Consider the following 15,302-nt stretch of genomic DNA (forward strand, 5'->3'; position numbering starts at 1 on the left):
AAAAATACTTAAAATACTCATTAACAAAAAAATTGCAAATGTGAGCAATCTACCAAACAATATAAGTTTTTTTTCCAATATACACAGAATTTTAGAGAAGTAATATCAATAGCATTTTTAGGAACAATAAGGTTTCCTAGTTACAAATAGTCAACCAAGGATATATGCCTGTATAAAGATTGCATCATTAGCTACTTAAATTTAGAGGATACTAAATGCTTCAACAGCACGTCTACCCAAATTACAATACAAAGATTAACATGGCACTTGCACAAGGATGATATGAAAATTTGTGTAATATTCCATATTTTTCATTCTTCAGATGCAAGAAATGAAAAACAGTTATTAAAAATTGATTACAAAAATACAGTTGTAACGATACATGTAATTCATTGAATTGAAAGTTAGTTTGACATCAGTGTCTTAAATCATCACCTTAGAAAAGCCTTTACATAGCATAACCTTTACAAAACATTTGAAATTAGATAACATTTTCATTTTATCCCAAAGAAATAAAATACTATAAGGACCTAGGGAAAAAAAGGAATCTTAAACTGTTTCTATATGGAATGCTATCTGAAATGACACATTTATTAATGAACCTATATATTATGAAAAAATGTAGAATTAAAAGTATTATATCTAGGAGAGAATGAAATAGATTATGGATATTATACAAAAAGAATACAGATTACATTAAAATATCCTTTTTCAGACAAGAAATAGAAATATCTTTAGTTTCTGTATTACTCATTTCAACAGATAAGTTAAAATTATTTCTGATTATAAAAATCACAAACTCTGCAGACATCATTATTGATGTATACAAACAAATCTTGAATACATTTTGACATCAAAGTCCGGAAATTCACTTGGAAGAATAGCCTGGAATCCATGAATTTTTGAAGTAAGATATTAATGTGGCTTTTTGTGTGAAAATATTTTGTACGGACACAAAGTTGGATTGGCATTTTTGAAATTTAAGAAACTTAACCATACCATTATGACTTAGGAGAAAAATATTTGCAGCCTTCCACAACTTCAAAGAGGTAGTGATACATACTTTTCCTTTTGGCAATATCAAATGCAGCTTCTTCCAAGTTGTTCTTGACCTGGTTTGATATAATATTTCAATAGAAAGAGATCCCGCATACCTTTGTTATTTCTATTCCCAGCAGCAAGATACAAAGTTGTCAAGAGTTCTTAAGTTTGGGCATTGGTATCTGCATCATGATGAAGTAAGAAAGAAGCCACTCTGGTATTATTCCACATATAAGCACTATGCAGGGGTGTCCAGCCATTCACAGTTATTGCATGAACAACTGCCTTGAGCCAACAACTCATGGACAATGTCTAAGTGTCCACTGTAGGCTTCCTGATGAAGAGAGCTATAATCATCATCATCCCTAGTATTCACATGAGTGGCCTTTTTGGAAAGTAGTCCCTGCACTGTAGTAAGCCGATTATTTTCAACAGCCCAATGAAGAAATTTGCTTGGATACTTCTCCATTTTTTCTAGTAAATGATACCATTCCTCACTTTTTCATCTAGTTCCTTGTCTTCATCAGAATTGCCTAACTAGAGACTTTGAGTACCAGTGGGAATGAGGTGTACATGTTTTCCCCAATAGTTCACATTGGTTGAAGTAGTCAGAAAAATCCAGTGAATTTTCTACATCTATTTTTTCACCATGATTTTTTTCTCTTTTTTCATTTTTACTATTTGAAATTATTCTAACTGGAGAGTAGGGAATGGATAGAGAGCAGAAGAAATAAATGCAAAAACAATCTTCACAGAAGCAAATTCTCAGAGCTATTTCATGACTTTGAAAAGGATAAAGTGGCTGAAGTTAGTATAAATTTAGAAGTATGAAAATGGGAGGGGGGACCAAGATGGCAATGGGTCAGTAGGGAAACGCCACAGCTTTCCCCAACCAAAAAGAGAGTTCGAGTTCCTAAGCTTAATCTCCCTAAGAGACCGACAAAAACAAAAAGATGAACACCCATAGAAACACAGGAGGTGGAAAATAACAAAAAAGAAAGAGAGAAAAAGAACTTCATAACAGAGAAGTGCGAAGACTCCTCCCCCAATGCTTACTGGTGTCGAACAAGTCCAGCAGGGGCTGCTGGAGTCCCAGAGACAAAGGGGGCTGCCTGCAGATCACCCGCGCAGAAGGACTTAAGAAAGAAAGAAACAAAGAACTTCCACTCCTCTGGTCGAACCACTATTAAATAACCCCATGCTGCTGATCACATGTATGGTGTATATGTGTACACCATTATATGTTACAGACCGTGATAGACAATTTGCTCTAGGAAAGTTAGAATGAGTTTGTGACTTTAAATGAGCATCATCATCCCAAAATACCGTGAAAATTGGGAAACTTTGTAATCACTTAATCACAATAAAAAAAAAAAAAACACCAAAAAACTACAAGTGGAGCTATGGCTCAAGTGGTAGAGCATGAGCCTTGAGCTGAATTGCTCAGGGACAGCTGCCAGGCCTAGAGCTCAAGCACCACACCTGACAGAAAAGAGAGAGAGAGATCTTTCATGTGATTGATTCTAACATATTTATAAAATTATGTCTTTATTGCTTTGTATGTCCCTCCCCTATGGTATAACCCCTGGTTTCACTATATATGAAGTTGGTGTATGTGGAGGGGAAGGGAAAAAAACAAATCCTTAAAACAGAGATACAGGAGGACCAATTTCAACAATGAGATGTACAATACTTTATGTCGAAAAAAGAACTTTACACCTTTGGTTGGGGGGACAGTGGGGAGGACACGAAGGGATGGGAAGGGGAAACAAATGAGGAGGCTACAATGCTTGATAAGAAATGTGCTCATTATATCTTACCCATGTAATTGTTACTCCTCTGTACAGTATTTCACAATAAAAAGAAGTATAAAAATGACAAAAATATAAAAAGATATTCATATATTTCATTATATAACCCAAAGCAGAAAGCAAATATTGTTTAGATTATTTCTTAAAGCACAGTCTTTCAGGAGCTGGGAAGGTCGCTCAGTGGTAGAGTGTTTGCCTTGCATGCATGAGGTCCTGGGTTTGATTCGTCAGCAACATATAAGAAGAAAAAGACAAAAGTGGTGCAGTGGCTCAAGTGGTAGCACCATCTTTGAGCTGAAAAGCTGAGGGACAGCACTCAGGTTCCAGAGTTCAAGCCCCACAAAAACAAAAACCAAACCAAAAAACTAAACAAAACACAGCTCTCACATTTGTAGCCTCAATTCTGTAAAGACACTGCTTCAGTCTAGGACTAAGATTTTAGGTGTAGACATTGATCAACACTTCTGATTCATATTTCTACTTTAGAAAATTTTAAATCAATATTTTGTTTCTAATTTTTCTCTTTGTACATTCACATGCACCTATAAAAAATGGTGTGGACATCCCAGTAACATTCTCAAAGTACCTCCTGATGATGAGTTATGAAAAGTTGTATTCTATTACAAAAAGGAAAACAATGCTACAAATAAAAAAACTAATAATTAAATATTAATGGTTAATAAAATAAAAACCAAACACCAGTGTTTCCAGTTTTTGAAGTGTTTTACATATTAGATTTTACTATTTACTCATATTCCTGTACATTTAAAACTGACTAAGATTATGATGTTCACAAGAGTTTTGTAGGCTACGAGTAGCCTTCAAAGTTACCCACTAAGGTTACTCTTTCTTTATGGCTCATCTCATCATTTGTATATGGCTTATATCATCATTTGTTCCTCACTAACATGAAAAGGAAGCCCTCAAGTTTTAACCGAAACTGTGTAGTTAAAATCGTAACTCTTCACTGTTTCTTTACACAGATTTTGTAACTTCTCATAGTAAAGTTTCTAAAAACTCTGAAATGTTCATACTTAGTAGTATATGTCTGCTACCATAAATCTTAAATACTTTATGGAAAAGTTTTATGACCTGCCGAAGAGTCTTAATTTTGGCATATATAAGCAAATGCCAAATATTAAACATATTTAAAACAATAAAACTTTTAACAAAACTTAGCACTTGCTACAGTGCTCATTATGACAGATGCCATGTATAGAATAATGAATTTCTATCCTTACACATCACTTGAACAACAAATATCTGGAATTATTTTGTTTTTGACATATCTAACTTGACTTTATTCTTAAATGTGTGCTTATTTAAGAAATATATGGTTCTAAAATTTCACGACGTCTTTTGAACTTATTTTTTGTTGAATTATCTACTTTAGAAAAATCAATTCCAAAATGTTCTGTGCTCAGTTTGGCAGCACATACACTAAAATTGGAAAAATATAGAGAAGATTAGCATGACCCCTACGCAAGGATGACATGCAAATTGATGAAGATTTCCACATTATTACAACAACAGATGCTGGAGGGGATGTGGACAGAAGGGAACCTACTCCATTCTTGGTGGGCGTGAAAACTTGTTCAACCACTTGGAAAGAAGTATGGCGGTTCCTCAAAAGATTCCACATAGAGCTCCCCTATGACCCAGCAATCCCACTTTTGGGCATTCACAAAAATGATCAAACAAGACCATACTATAACTACCAGCACAGCTATGTTTATTGTAGCATTATTTACCATAGCTAAGATATGGAACCAACCCCGATGCCCCTCAGTAAATGAATGAATCAAGAAAATTTTGTGTGTGTGTGTGTGTGTGTGTGTGTGTGTGTATGTGTGTGTGTGTATGTATATATGTATGTATGTATGTTTCTTTCTATCTACACATACATACATATGTATATATATTTGTATATATGTATATATATATATTTATATATGTATATTTATATACATAAATATAAATATAGATTGGAATGTGTATATATACATATATACATATATATGTATATAGTATATGTATATGTATATATATATACATACATATATATATATATATATATATATTGGAATTCTATGCCTCCATCAGAAAGAATGGCATCGCCCAAATTGTTAGGGAATGGAAAGACTTGGAAAAAAAAATATATTTACTGAAGTAAGCCAAGTCCAAAGAAACATATGCCCCAAGGTATCCCTTACTTGCAATAAATAATATAAGCAGAAAACTGGGATAAGCAGAAAAGATCAAAAGCTATATGCATATTACTAGAAAAGATGATGTTAAGCTAAATGAACCCCAAGATAAGGACAGAAGTGTTTTTTTTTATTCTTTCTTACTGTTGTTACTAACATATTTATCATGTACGATGTGTTTAGTTTTTGTTTTTTATATGGTCCTCCCCCACAGTATAACCCCTGTTTTCACTGGATTTAATGTTGGTGCACCTACATCCTGTATATACACTTCTCTAATTTGGGAAAGGAAAGGGAAAAATCAAAATGCTTAAATAGATATAAAAGTTGAGCCATTGTAACAATGAGATGCACAACACAATATGTTGGGGGGTGTGGGGGTGTGGGGATGAAAAGTGTGCTTGTGGAGTTGGAGGGGAAGGGATGGTAGAGGAAAAACAAAGGAGGAGTTAACAGTGCTTGATAAGAAATGCACTCATATCCTTGCTCATGTAACTTTAACCCGGCTATACAGTATTTTTACAATAAAAACATTAAAAAATGTTCTGAGATGGAAAAGTTTATTTTATTTTACCCATATAATATTGTTAACAAAGAAATTAATGGGGGGGAGGATTGGGTGGGGGGCCGGGGGGAGGCTGGGAAGGGATGGGAAGGGGAAACAAAGGAGGAGGCTACAATACTTGATAAGAAATGTACTCATTATCTTGCACATGTAATTGTAACCCCTCTGTACAGTATTTTCACAATTAAAACACACACACACACACACACACACACACACACACACACACACACACACACACACACACACACAAACAAAAAAAAGAAATTAATGGAAAAGACTGACCCAAGGATGTTTAGAGTGTGTGTGTGTGTATGTGTGTGTGTGTGTGTGTGTGTGTGTTTGTGCATGCCTGCATGTTGGTGTGCTTCAGAGTTTTAACTCAGGGCTTCATGGTCTTGCTAGGCCTTTCCTCTCTAGATTGGTGAGCTACTATATGAGCTACATCTCCATTCCTGGACCTTTGCTAGTTTATTTAAATTTTTGAAAAATAATCTTAGGATTTTTTTGCCCTGATTGGCTTCCAACTCTTATCCATAATTCTCAGGGCCCTGAGTAGATATGCAGAATAAACCGGATTACAGGTGTGACCCACCATCACAAGGCTTTCAGAATAATTTTAAAAGTAGAAGAAAATTTACTTCACGGGGGGCATGTTTTATCATTTCCTACTTTTAAAGCATTTTGGAGTGATTATATGTGAATTTATTTCATGTTGGGATTCTTAAAAGAGAGTAAGTGATGATATTTAAAAGTTTTAGTACTTTCTTTTAAAAGGATACTGGAACTGTGGGACAGAAGAAATTTTCCTCTCTTTGGACCTCAATTTATAAGCTCAGCTCTGTGCACGATAACCCAATGTCACCAACACAATCTGTGTTGAAGACAGAATGTGACAGAAAACAATTACTATGGGCAATAATTGCTATGCTATTATTTATTGGACAATATGAATATTGAATTGAGAGTGTAAGAGAATGGAGATTTCACCTACCGTTTTTGTATTGCTGAAAGGTTTTTGGAAACTTTGACTCATTTCCTTCCTCAATGTGTGTCTTTGGGCCATGCACTTAGTGCCTTTAATTACAATTTTTCTCAACTTTAAAATAGTAATAACATTAGAATCATAGCAAATGTTTTCTTAAGAACTAAGAGACATAAAACTTGTGAAATACTTAACATAAACTACGAATGAACTTTGAGTTTAGCCAGCAGTTTTTTTTTAATACTAAACAGAATGTGATATGTATTACAGAAAGCATTAGATGTAGTAAGCCACCAGAAGTAATGTTATCTATTGACTATGCTCTGCTTCCAAGGAAGCCAGGTGGATAACTTCTCATGCTGTAAATCAAACTGCTTATGTCTTGATAGTGCTAAACTATCAGGGTCAGAATAATGAAGGAATTGTAGACTGAGCTGAGGTCCATATGAAAATGTTCAAAACTGATAAAGCCTAAAAGTAACTAAGCAGTATATTGTGTTTTTCATCATTTAAGTTAAATTGCAAAGAAAGGGAAGACCTAGAAGAATGAATTCTCTTTTTGATAACCTATCATAGGTCCTTAGCAGGATGAACTCTTCCTTCATTCTTGTAGAGGCATCATCAGATGAGAGGAACTCTACTTTTTTGGTTGCTTCTTTCAATTTATTCTTCAGTTTGAAATCTGAACTACATGAGACTGAAAGAAACCAAGGAAAATTAGACACGCAGGCTTTGGAAAAAGCAATCAGAGTAAAATAAACTAAATACATAGAGCCTTGTAAAAGGCTTCACTAAATTGAGTTATATAGTCTCAAGCATAAGCAAAAATGGTGTAAGCAATATCATGTTATTGAAAATTGAAAAATGTTAGGTGTTGCTCAATTTTTTCCTTTCTACTACCTGGAATGTATTATTGATTTTGTATAGAGAGATTAAAGATGAGATTAACAAGGAACTTGATTAAAAATCGATAAAACCTCTGAATAGACATGTTTTCCAATATGCCCTGAAAATCACTAGTGGCTTTACAAAGTTGTGTTTAATATCAATTCTATGCTGGCTTAATGCTGTGTGAACAGAAGTCATTAGAGAAATGCAATTCAAAATTACTATGATACTACTACATAACTATTATAACTCTTAAAAATATTCGAAGGAACTTGGTGTGGTGGTAAAGGCTTGTAATTCCAAGCATATGGGAAGTGGAGTAAGAGGATTTGAGTTTAAGGCCAGCCTGGGATACTGCACATAGCAAAAACATGCCTTTAAAAAAAACTTAAAAGGTAATAATGTTGGTGAGAGTGTAGAGAAAAGGAAAATTTCTACACTCTTGGTCAACATACAGGTTAGTATTCTCATTGTAGAAAGTAGTATGCAGTTTTCTAAAGAAATGCAAAGTTGAAATATCATCTGACCCACCAATCATATGATTAGTTCTCTCTGGGTAACTCGTAAATATATCTGTAGTTCACTGTTATTCACATTATTCACAACAGGCAAGATATAAATGAAAGTTATGTGTTCAACTACAGACTAATAAGCCAACTGTGGCACATGCACAAATATAATTTTCTGTTTCATCCTTAAAATAGCAAGAGATTTCTCCCATTAGCCACAAATTACAATGACCTAAAAGATGTAATCTAAATGAAGTAAAATGTTGCTTTCTGATCCTTGTAAAACCACACACACACACACACACACACACACACACACACACACACACACACACACACACACACACACACACACACACACCAACCTAAGCAACAGAGAAATTTTTCAAAAAGTAAAGCAACTGGAATTGCTGGGGCATTTAGGTCACAATATAGATGACAGTAGATATACAGGATGACCAAGTATAGAGTTGTAATGTCTAACGTGAGGATACAAGGGAAAACACTGGCCTTACATAGGAATGAAGCTAAATATGTAGGAGTTGGTCTTCCTTGTAGGGGTTTCTCTTTTAGGTGTTCTTCCTTCAGTAATGGATGAGATGAACGGAATTCTTTACATATACTTGCCTGTTTGCAGAAATAATAACAAACAATATAGCAATAATGTTTTCTGCTCAACATGGAACAAAATGCCAAATTAATGTACATGAAATTATCCTTGATATAAACTAATCATTACTAATAAGGTTTCTTTAAGTCTGGCTTCACTTGATGTGATTTTTTTCGACGATCTCCTATTTCCTTACAAATGAGGTGGTATCATTCTTTATGATGGAAGCATAGTATTCCATGTGTATGTATCTGTGTATTTGTGTGTGTGTAACATTTTTTTATCCATTCATCTACTGAGGAGCATCTGGATTGATTCCATATCTTAGCTGTGGTAAATAATACTGTGATAAACATAATTGTGCTGGTAGATTTAGTGTGGCCTTGTTTGTGACCACTTGGGTAAATATAAATGCCCAGATGTGGGATTACTGGGTAATAGGGGATCATGATTATGTACATCATGGATAATCTAAGTAGATGAGCAGAATAGGTCAATTGCTATGTACATATGACCATAAAAGATGATTCCAAGTGAAATGAACTCTAACACATGTTCTTCATTGTTGTTGTTCAAATGTACTACGTGATTTCTTTTTAACTTTTTGTTTTTTCCCCACTTATGACAGACACTATATTTGATTTTGATACGCTGAGTAGTGTAAATATGTTGAGCTGAACTAGGCAAGGGAAAGGGAAAAAACAAAATGTTGAGACAAAGGAAAAAGGGGGAACCTACGTTAACAGCGATACTCACAAGACAATATGTAGGAAATGATCTTGGTGTGGGCATTGGGAGGGAAGAGGGAGAAAAATGGGGGACGGGGTAACAATTTAGAAAAGAAATAAATCTATTATCATACTTACATAAATATAACCCTACTTTAAATTACCTTGACAATAACATATAAATAAAAATAAAATAAAATATTCGAGAGCAGCAATACAGGAGATGGGAGTGGGGGAAATACTGTACTATACAAAGAAAACTACAACAGCTGTGGAGAACAGGAATTTTACTTCATCATAGGAAGTAATAAACTGGCGTACAGATTTTCACCCTCATGTCAATCACTAAAAAGGGAAAACAAAATGCACAATCAGCAAACCAATAAAATAGAAAACTAAACAATTAAGGTGGAGAGATGACTTGGACGAAGAGAAACAAATGACACAACTAGGAAACAAATAAGAAGCTGGTAAGTTTTAAAAATATTACCCATAATTCTAATAAATGTTTTTGCATCACAATGTGTTAGAACTATACTTCAAATCACAATTTAATAGTATATAATTTTAATAATAGGTTACTCATTATTGATTTCTTAATATTGAATGCTTAATATATAATTTTAATTTCAGCAGCTATAGAAAAGAAGAAAGTGAAGCTAATTTTAATGATATATTTCATGAATTGTAAAATTGAGAAGCATTAGGACTTAAATAATATATATTATTGTTTTATTTCTGTGAATTAATGTAGCACTCATCTTAACGTCAAATAATAGATTATTGCACATGACACTTGGTTTTAGGTGGAAGGGTTCAGCACTGTGGTACTGTGGTACAGTACACGAGAGTATGACTCCTCTCATCTAGCTTAAATGGTGGAAATTTGATTTCTATATGCATGTTAAATACGTGTCTAGGTGATATCTATTAAATTATATACATGAGGAGTATTTCAGATGATACTTAAAATTCATATTCATTAATTAAATTTTTATTATTTTACAAAATAAACATTTATGGAGATTGAATTTCTGAGTAGATGATGGGTTATGTGTGCCAGATTATACATATTGAGGCTTATTTTATATTCCTGACATTGTTTCTACAGTTGGATTTAATTTTCCATAAGGGGTTAAGTGTATTTGTTGGATATATGAAAGTAAACTGAATGTTTATTCCATTAATCCTTTGCAACTTGTCTAATCCCAATATTAATTATCCATGTGCTTGAAGTAATGAAAATAACAACAGATAAAAGCAACAGATATGAATCAGTCTTAGTAGACATGCATTTTCACCTTTATTTTGATAGTTTATCCTCTTTTACACTACAGAATATTATTGGGAAAATGTGCTCCAGGCTGACCACAATTGCAGAATATTATGGTTTGATCTATCATAAGAAGAGGAAGAAAGGGGAACATTCCTTCCAAAATGCTCCTCCCAGGGATGTGATCAGTTTTAATGTGGTAAGTTGGAAATGAACATTTTTCACAGTCAACCTTGAAAAGCCATCTTGATAGACTATTTCTGCTAGTGATTACAGAGGATTATTCATGGATTTGCAAGTATGCCAGATTGCCTCATTTTGAGAAAGATAAAACAGGAATTTAGCCAGCTGTTTTTGTATCTTTAGAATAACACATTGACTGTAGGCCAGGGTATCACTGGGGCCCAGAGAAGCTAATACATTGAATAGTAATCCCAGACCTCTAAAAACAAAACAAAACAAACAAACAAAAAACTTCAGTGAGCACAGCCAGTCAGGGCTGCTATCACAGCCTACATTAAATCAGGCAAAAAACAGAAGCTGAAAGTCATTTAGCTGATAACTAATATATTTCTTATGAGGCAGACTGAAATGAGAGTCCCAAGAGGGGCTCAGAAAGACTGATTAGAGAGATTAAAATTGGTAATACAAAGATTGGAAAATAGAATTCCTTGTAGAACAAATGAATCATAGAATGCCTGTGTGTGTACGGACAAGACAGCAGACCAAATTCCAGAAATGCACATTTTCTTAGAGGTCAGCTTAATGAAATATCAATGGAACTCTTTGAATTCTTAAATATTTGACCACATGTGGAAGAAGGCCAATTGCTGAAGAGAAAGAAAAGTCATCACTCTGTTAGGAGGTCCAATGAAGTAATCAAGCACAGATTTGTAATAAAAAGAGAAAACAATTATTCCAAATGAGGGTTGCATTTGTTTTGATGTAAGTGTTCTTGATTTAGGTGATAGAAATTACCATACAATTGATCCAGTCTCACAACTGAGTTGATATTGACTGCAGTATTCCCACATGAAGGAAAAGAGAAAATTTACAAATGTCTGATGAAATGAGTTGAGGATGAAGTGTTTTAATAGTGATAGCTGAGGTTTAGACATTGGTGAAGAGATGAGTTTTCTTTTATTAACCCCCATCCCATTTTTAGCCTGATGACAGTGGATCACAGCTGTAATCCTAGCTACTCAGGAAATTGAGATCTGAGGACTGCTGTTGAAAGCCAGCCTGGGCAAGAAAGTCCCTGAGACTCTTATCTCCATTAAACCACCAGAAAACCCAAAGTGGCACTGAGGTTCAAGAGGTACAGCTCTCACCTTGAGTTGAAGAGCTCAGGAACAGTGCCCAAGCCCAGACTTTAAGCCCCTGGACCAACAACAATAAAAACAAATCTCCCTTTTCTTGGACTGCCTACATCTTTTCCTAACATTCAACAAAGCCATTTTATCACCCACTACATTTAAGTCCTATCCTAGCTGCTGCAAATAGGATGATTTGGTATGTTATGTCAAAAGTTTGATATTTGAGGAAACAAATACTAGCAGTGGTAACTTTGCTTCCCGTCCTTGAATTCTGACCCTGGGCCCTGAACATGGTTATGCTGGTCGCTTTAATGTGAGGTTGGTTGTTATTTATTGGATTACTGCCCATGAGAGGAATTAATGGGTCATAAGAGAGATCTTTGTTTAGTCTTTTGAAGAAACTCCGTACTGCATTCCAGATAGGTTAAAAAGTTTAATTCCCCAACAGTGTAATAGAGTTCCCATTTGGCTACATCCACGCCAGCATTAGCTATTTTTAGTTTTCCTGATAGTGGCCATTCTAAGTGGGACGAAGTAGAATCTGTCTTGTTTACTTGTACATTTTTTGGCACCTTCTAACTACCATAAATGAATGAATCTATGAAACCTGTATTGCTCTGAGTCTTCATTCCTTTCTCTTTGTAATTTTCCCAAGCCTTTCATTTTCCTTAAGACTGGTGAAAAGTCATCCTTTCTGATGGGTGAATAGAATTCCATTGTGTGTGGGGTGTGTGTGTAAGTGTGTGTGTGTGTGTGTGTGTGTGTGTGTGTGTGTGTGTGTGTGTGTGTGTGTGTAAGATGACAATAGGCACATGAGTTCCTTTCTAAGCCTTTTGTTTCAACTGTAATTTTGTAATTCCATATTAAATTTGGATTGCTTTCTCTACTGCATTGAAGAATATTGTTGGGATTTTGATAGGTATTGCATTGTCAATTGTTTGGGGTAGTATTGCAGTTTTCACAATGTTAATTCTTCCAACAAGGAGCATTGAAAGTCTTTCCATTTCCTTGAATCTCTTTCAATTTCCTTTTTTGGAATTTTAAAGTTTTCACAGTAGAGGTCCTTCACATTTTTAGTTAAATTAATTCCTACTTTTATTGTTGTTGTTTTGTTTTGTTTATATTTGATTTGATTTTGAGGCTAATACATATGAGGTGTTTTTTTTTTGGATTTCAGCCTGTTTCTTCCCATTGTTGGTAACACAGAAAAAGTACTGATTCTTGTGGGTTTTATACCCTGCTACATTGCTGAAGGTTAGCATCACCTTTACTAACTTGAGGTAGGAAGCTATAGGGTCCTTTAAATACAGGATCATTTCATCTGTGAAAAGTGATAGTTTTACTTCTTCTCTATTTAAATTCCCTTTATGTTTTTCTCTTACCTATAGCCCTTCTAGAAAGTCCACTATGATTTTGAAGAATAATAGAGAGAGTAGACATCCTTTTCTCATCCCTGATTTTAATATCTTCATGCTTCTACCATTAGGTACATGCTTATTATCTCTTTTTCATATACATACTTTATATTATATTGAGGAATTTTCCATGCGTTCCTAGCTTCTCAGACATTTTAATCATAAAGTGCTATTTGAGCTTGTTAAAAGCTATTTCTACATCACAATAGACGATCACGTGGTTCTTGTCCCTGCATCTGCTGATGGTGTGCATTATGTTTATTGACAAGTATATTGAATCCAATTGTATCCTAGGATGCATACTGTTTGATCATAGCATATGATTTTTTTGATAGTTGCTGAAATTGGTTGGTGAGAATTTTATTAAAAACTTTTGCATCAATGATTATCAAAGTGCTTGGTTCATAGTTCTCTTTCTTTGATGAGTCCCTATCTGATATGAGGAAGAGTCTAATTCTACCTTCATTGAATGTTTTTGATAATTCCATTTCCTTTCTATTCCATTGAAGAGTTAGATCTGAGTATTGTAAGTTATATGCAGGTCTTAATTTCATGGTAAATCCATTGAGTCCTATATTTTTGTGGTATGGAAAATTGTTTATTGATATTTAATTTTCATTTCTTCTTATGTATCATTTCTTGGTTCAATTTAACTATAGGAAAGCATCAATTTCTCCAAGATTCTCCAGGTGATTGGCATATGATTTTCAAAGTTCTCTCTTATCACATTCACAATTTTGCTAATTTATGTTGTGATGTCTCATTTTTTTCCCACTAATTTTATATATTTGGGTGAGTTCTTTTAGGAGCTCTTAGGAGCTGTGCCTCATCCACTCTTAATGTATTTATCTTGTTCTCTGATAGGGAGCATTTTATATAACCAGTTTCTTTTCTTCTTGATCTTCTCTATGTAGGATATATTTGATTCACTTCTATCCTGCTGATCTGGTGGAGATAAATTGTTTCAAGTTTTCTTTGTCATGAATTTTTTTGGGGGGTGGTGTGGTCGTGGGACCTGAACTCTGGGGCTGGGCACTGTCCTTCAGCTCTTCAGCTCAAGGCTAGCACTCTACCACTTGAGCCACAGCACTGTTTCTGGCTTTTTTCTTTTTTCTTATGTGGTGCTGAGGAATTGAACCCAGGGCCTCAGGCACGCAGGGCAAGCGCTCTACCACTGAGCCACCTTCCCAGCCCCATGAAATATTTTTATATATCCTTTAAATGTAAAGGAGAGTTTGGCTTGGGATCATATTAACGGTTGGTAGTTGTTTGCCTTTAATGTTTGTCGTCTATCATGCAAGCCTCTTTTTTTCCTTTTTACCATATCAGCTAAGGAATCCGTATTTATTCTGACTGTATATCCTTTCTAAATAATCAATCTTTTCTTTATGACACCTTTAAGAATCCTTTCCTTGATTGTAGGGCACATGGGCAGCAAAGATGTCACTGAGAGGGAGTTGAGTGGGCAGAGCCCAATTTATTGTAGAGCACATGGGCAGCAAAGATGGTGCTGAGAGGGAGTTGAGTGGGCAGAGCCCAATTTGCTTTACGTTCAGTGCGTAACCAGCCTGTGGAAGCTTAGGTGCATGATAGGGTGTGACCTTGACAGTGATTGGTTCCTCTTCCTCCCCTGCCATGCCTCCCACTCTTTTTTGCTTTAAAAAGGGTTTGCTCTGTTAATAAATGAGTTTCTTCCTGCTTGACTTGACTCCTAGCTGCATCTGATTGTCTCCTGGGCTGAGGGAGGCTGGGGAACGGGCGAGCGGCAGCACTTACTTTTCCTCGGACCCCGTCAGTCTTTTGTGGGATGGACAAATTCTGGACATCTGGTGCCCAAAAGTAAAAGATACCTGCCGACGCTAAGCAGGCTCTCAGGGTAAGTGAAACCCTTACTATGGGTAATGCTATCTCACAGAAGAAGGAGGAGGAGGCAACGTTAGGCCTAGAAAGAGTA

The 15,302-nt window shown here is 35.1% G+C and overlaps 1 non-coding gene and 1 pseudogene across 1 annotated transcript; both read left to right on the plus strand.

Moving 5' to 3' along the window:
• Window positions 1–215: 215 nt before the first annotated feature.
• LOC138818893 (U6 spliceosomal RNA) lies at window positions 216–312 on the plus strand (annotated as a pseudogene).
• Window positions 313–4,268: 3,956 nt separating this feature from the next.
• On the plus strand, window positions 4,269–4,375 carry LOC138818886 (U6 spliceosomal RNA). The gene has a single exon (XR_011369248.1). It is a non-coding gene; the product is annotated as a U6 spliceosomal RNA (small nuclear RNA).
• Window positions 4,376–15,302: the final 10,927 nt, after the last annotated feature.

This window comes from Dipodomys merriami, unplaced genomic scaffold (assembly GCF_024711535.1).
Source record: "Dipodomys merriami isolate MVZ:Mamm:240054 unplaced genomic scaffold, mDipMer1.0.p SCAF_787, whole genome shotgun sequence".
NCBI classification, from domain to species: domain Eukaryota; kingdom Metazoa; phylum Chordata; class Mammalia; order Rodentia; family Heteromyidae; genus Dipodomys; species Dipodomys merriami.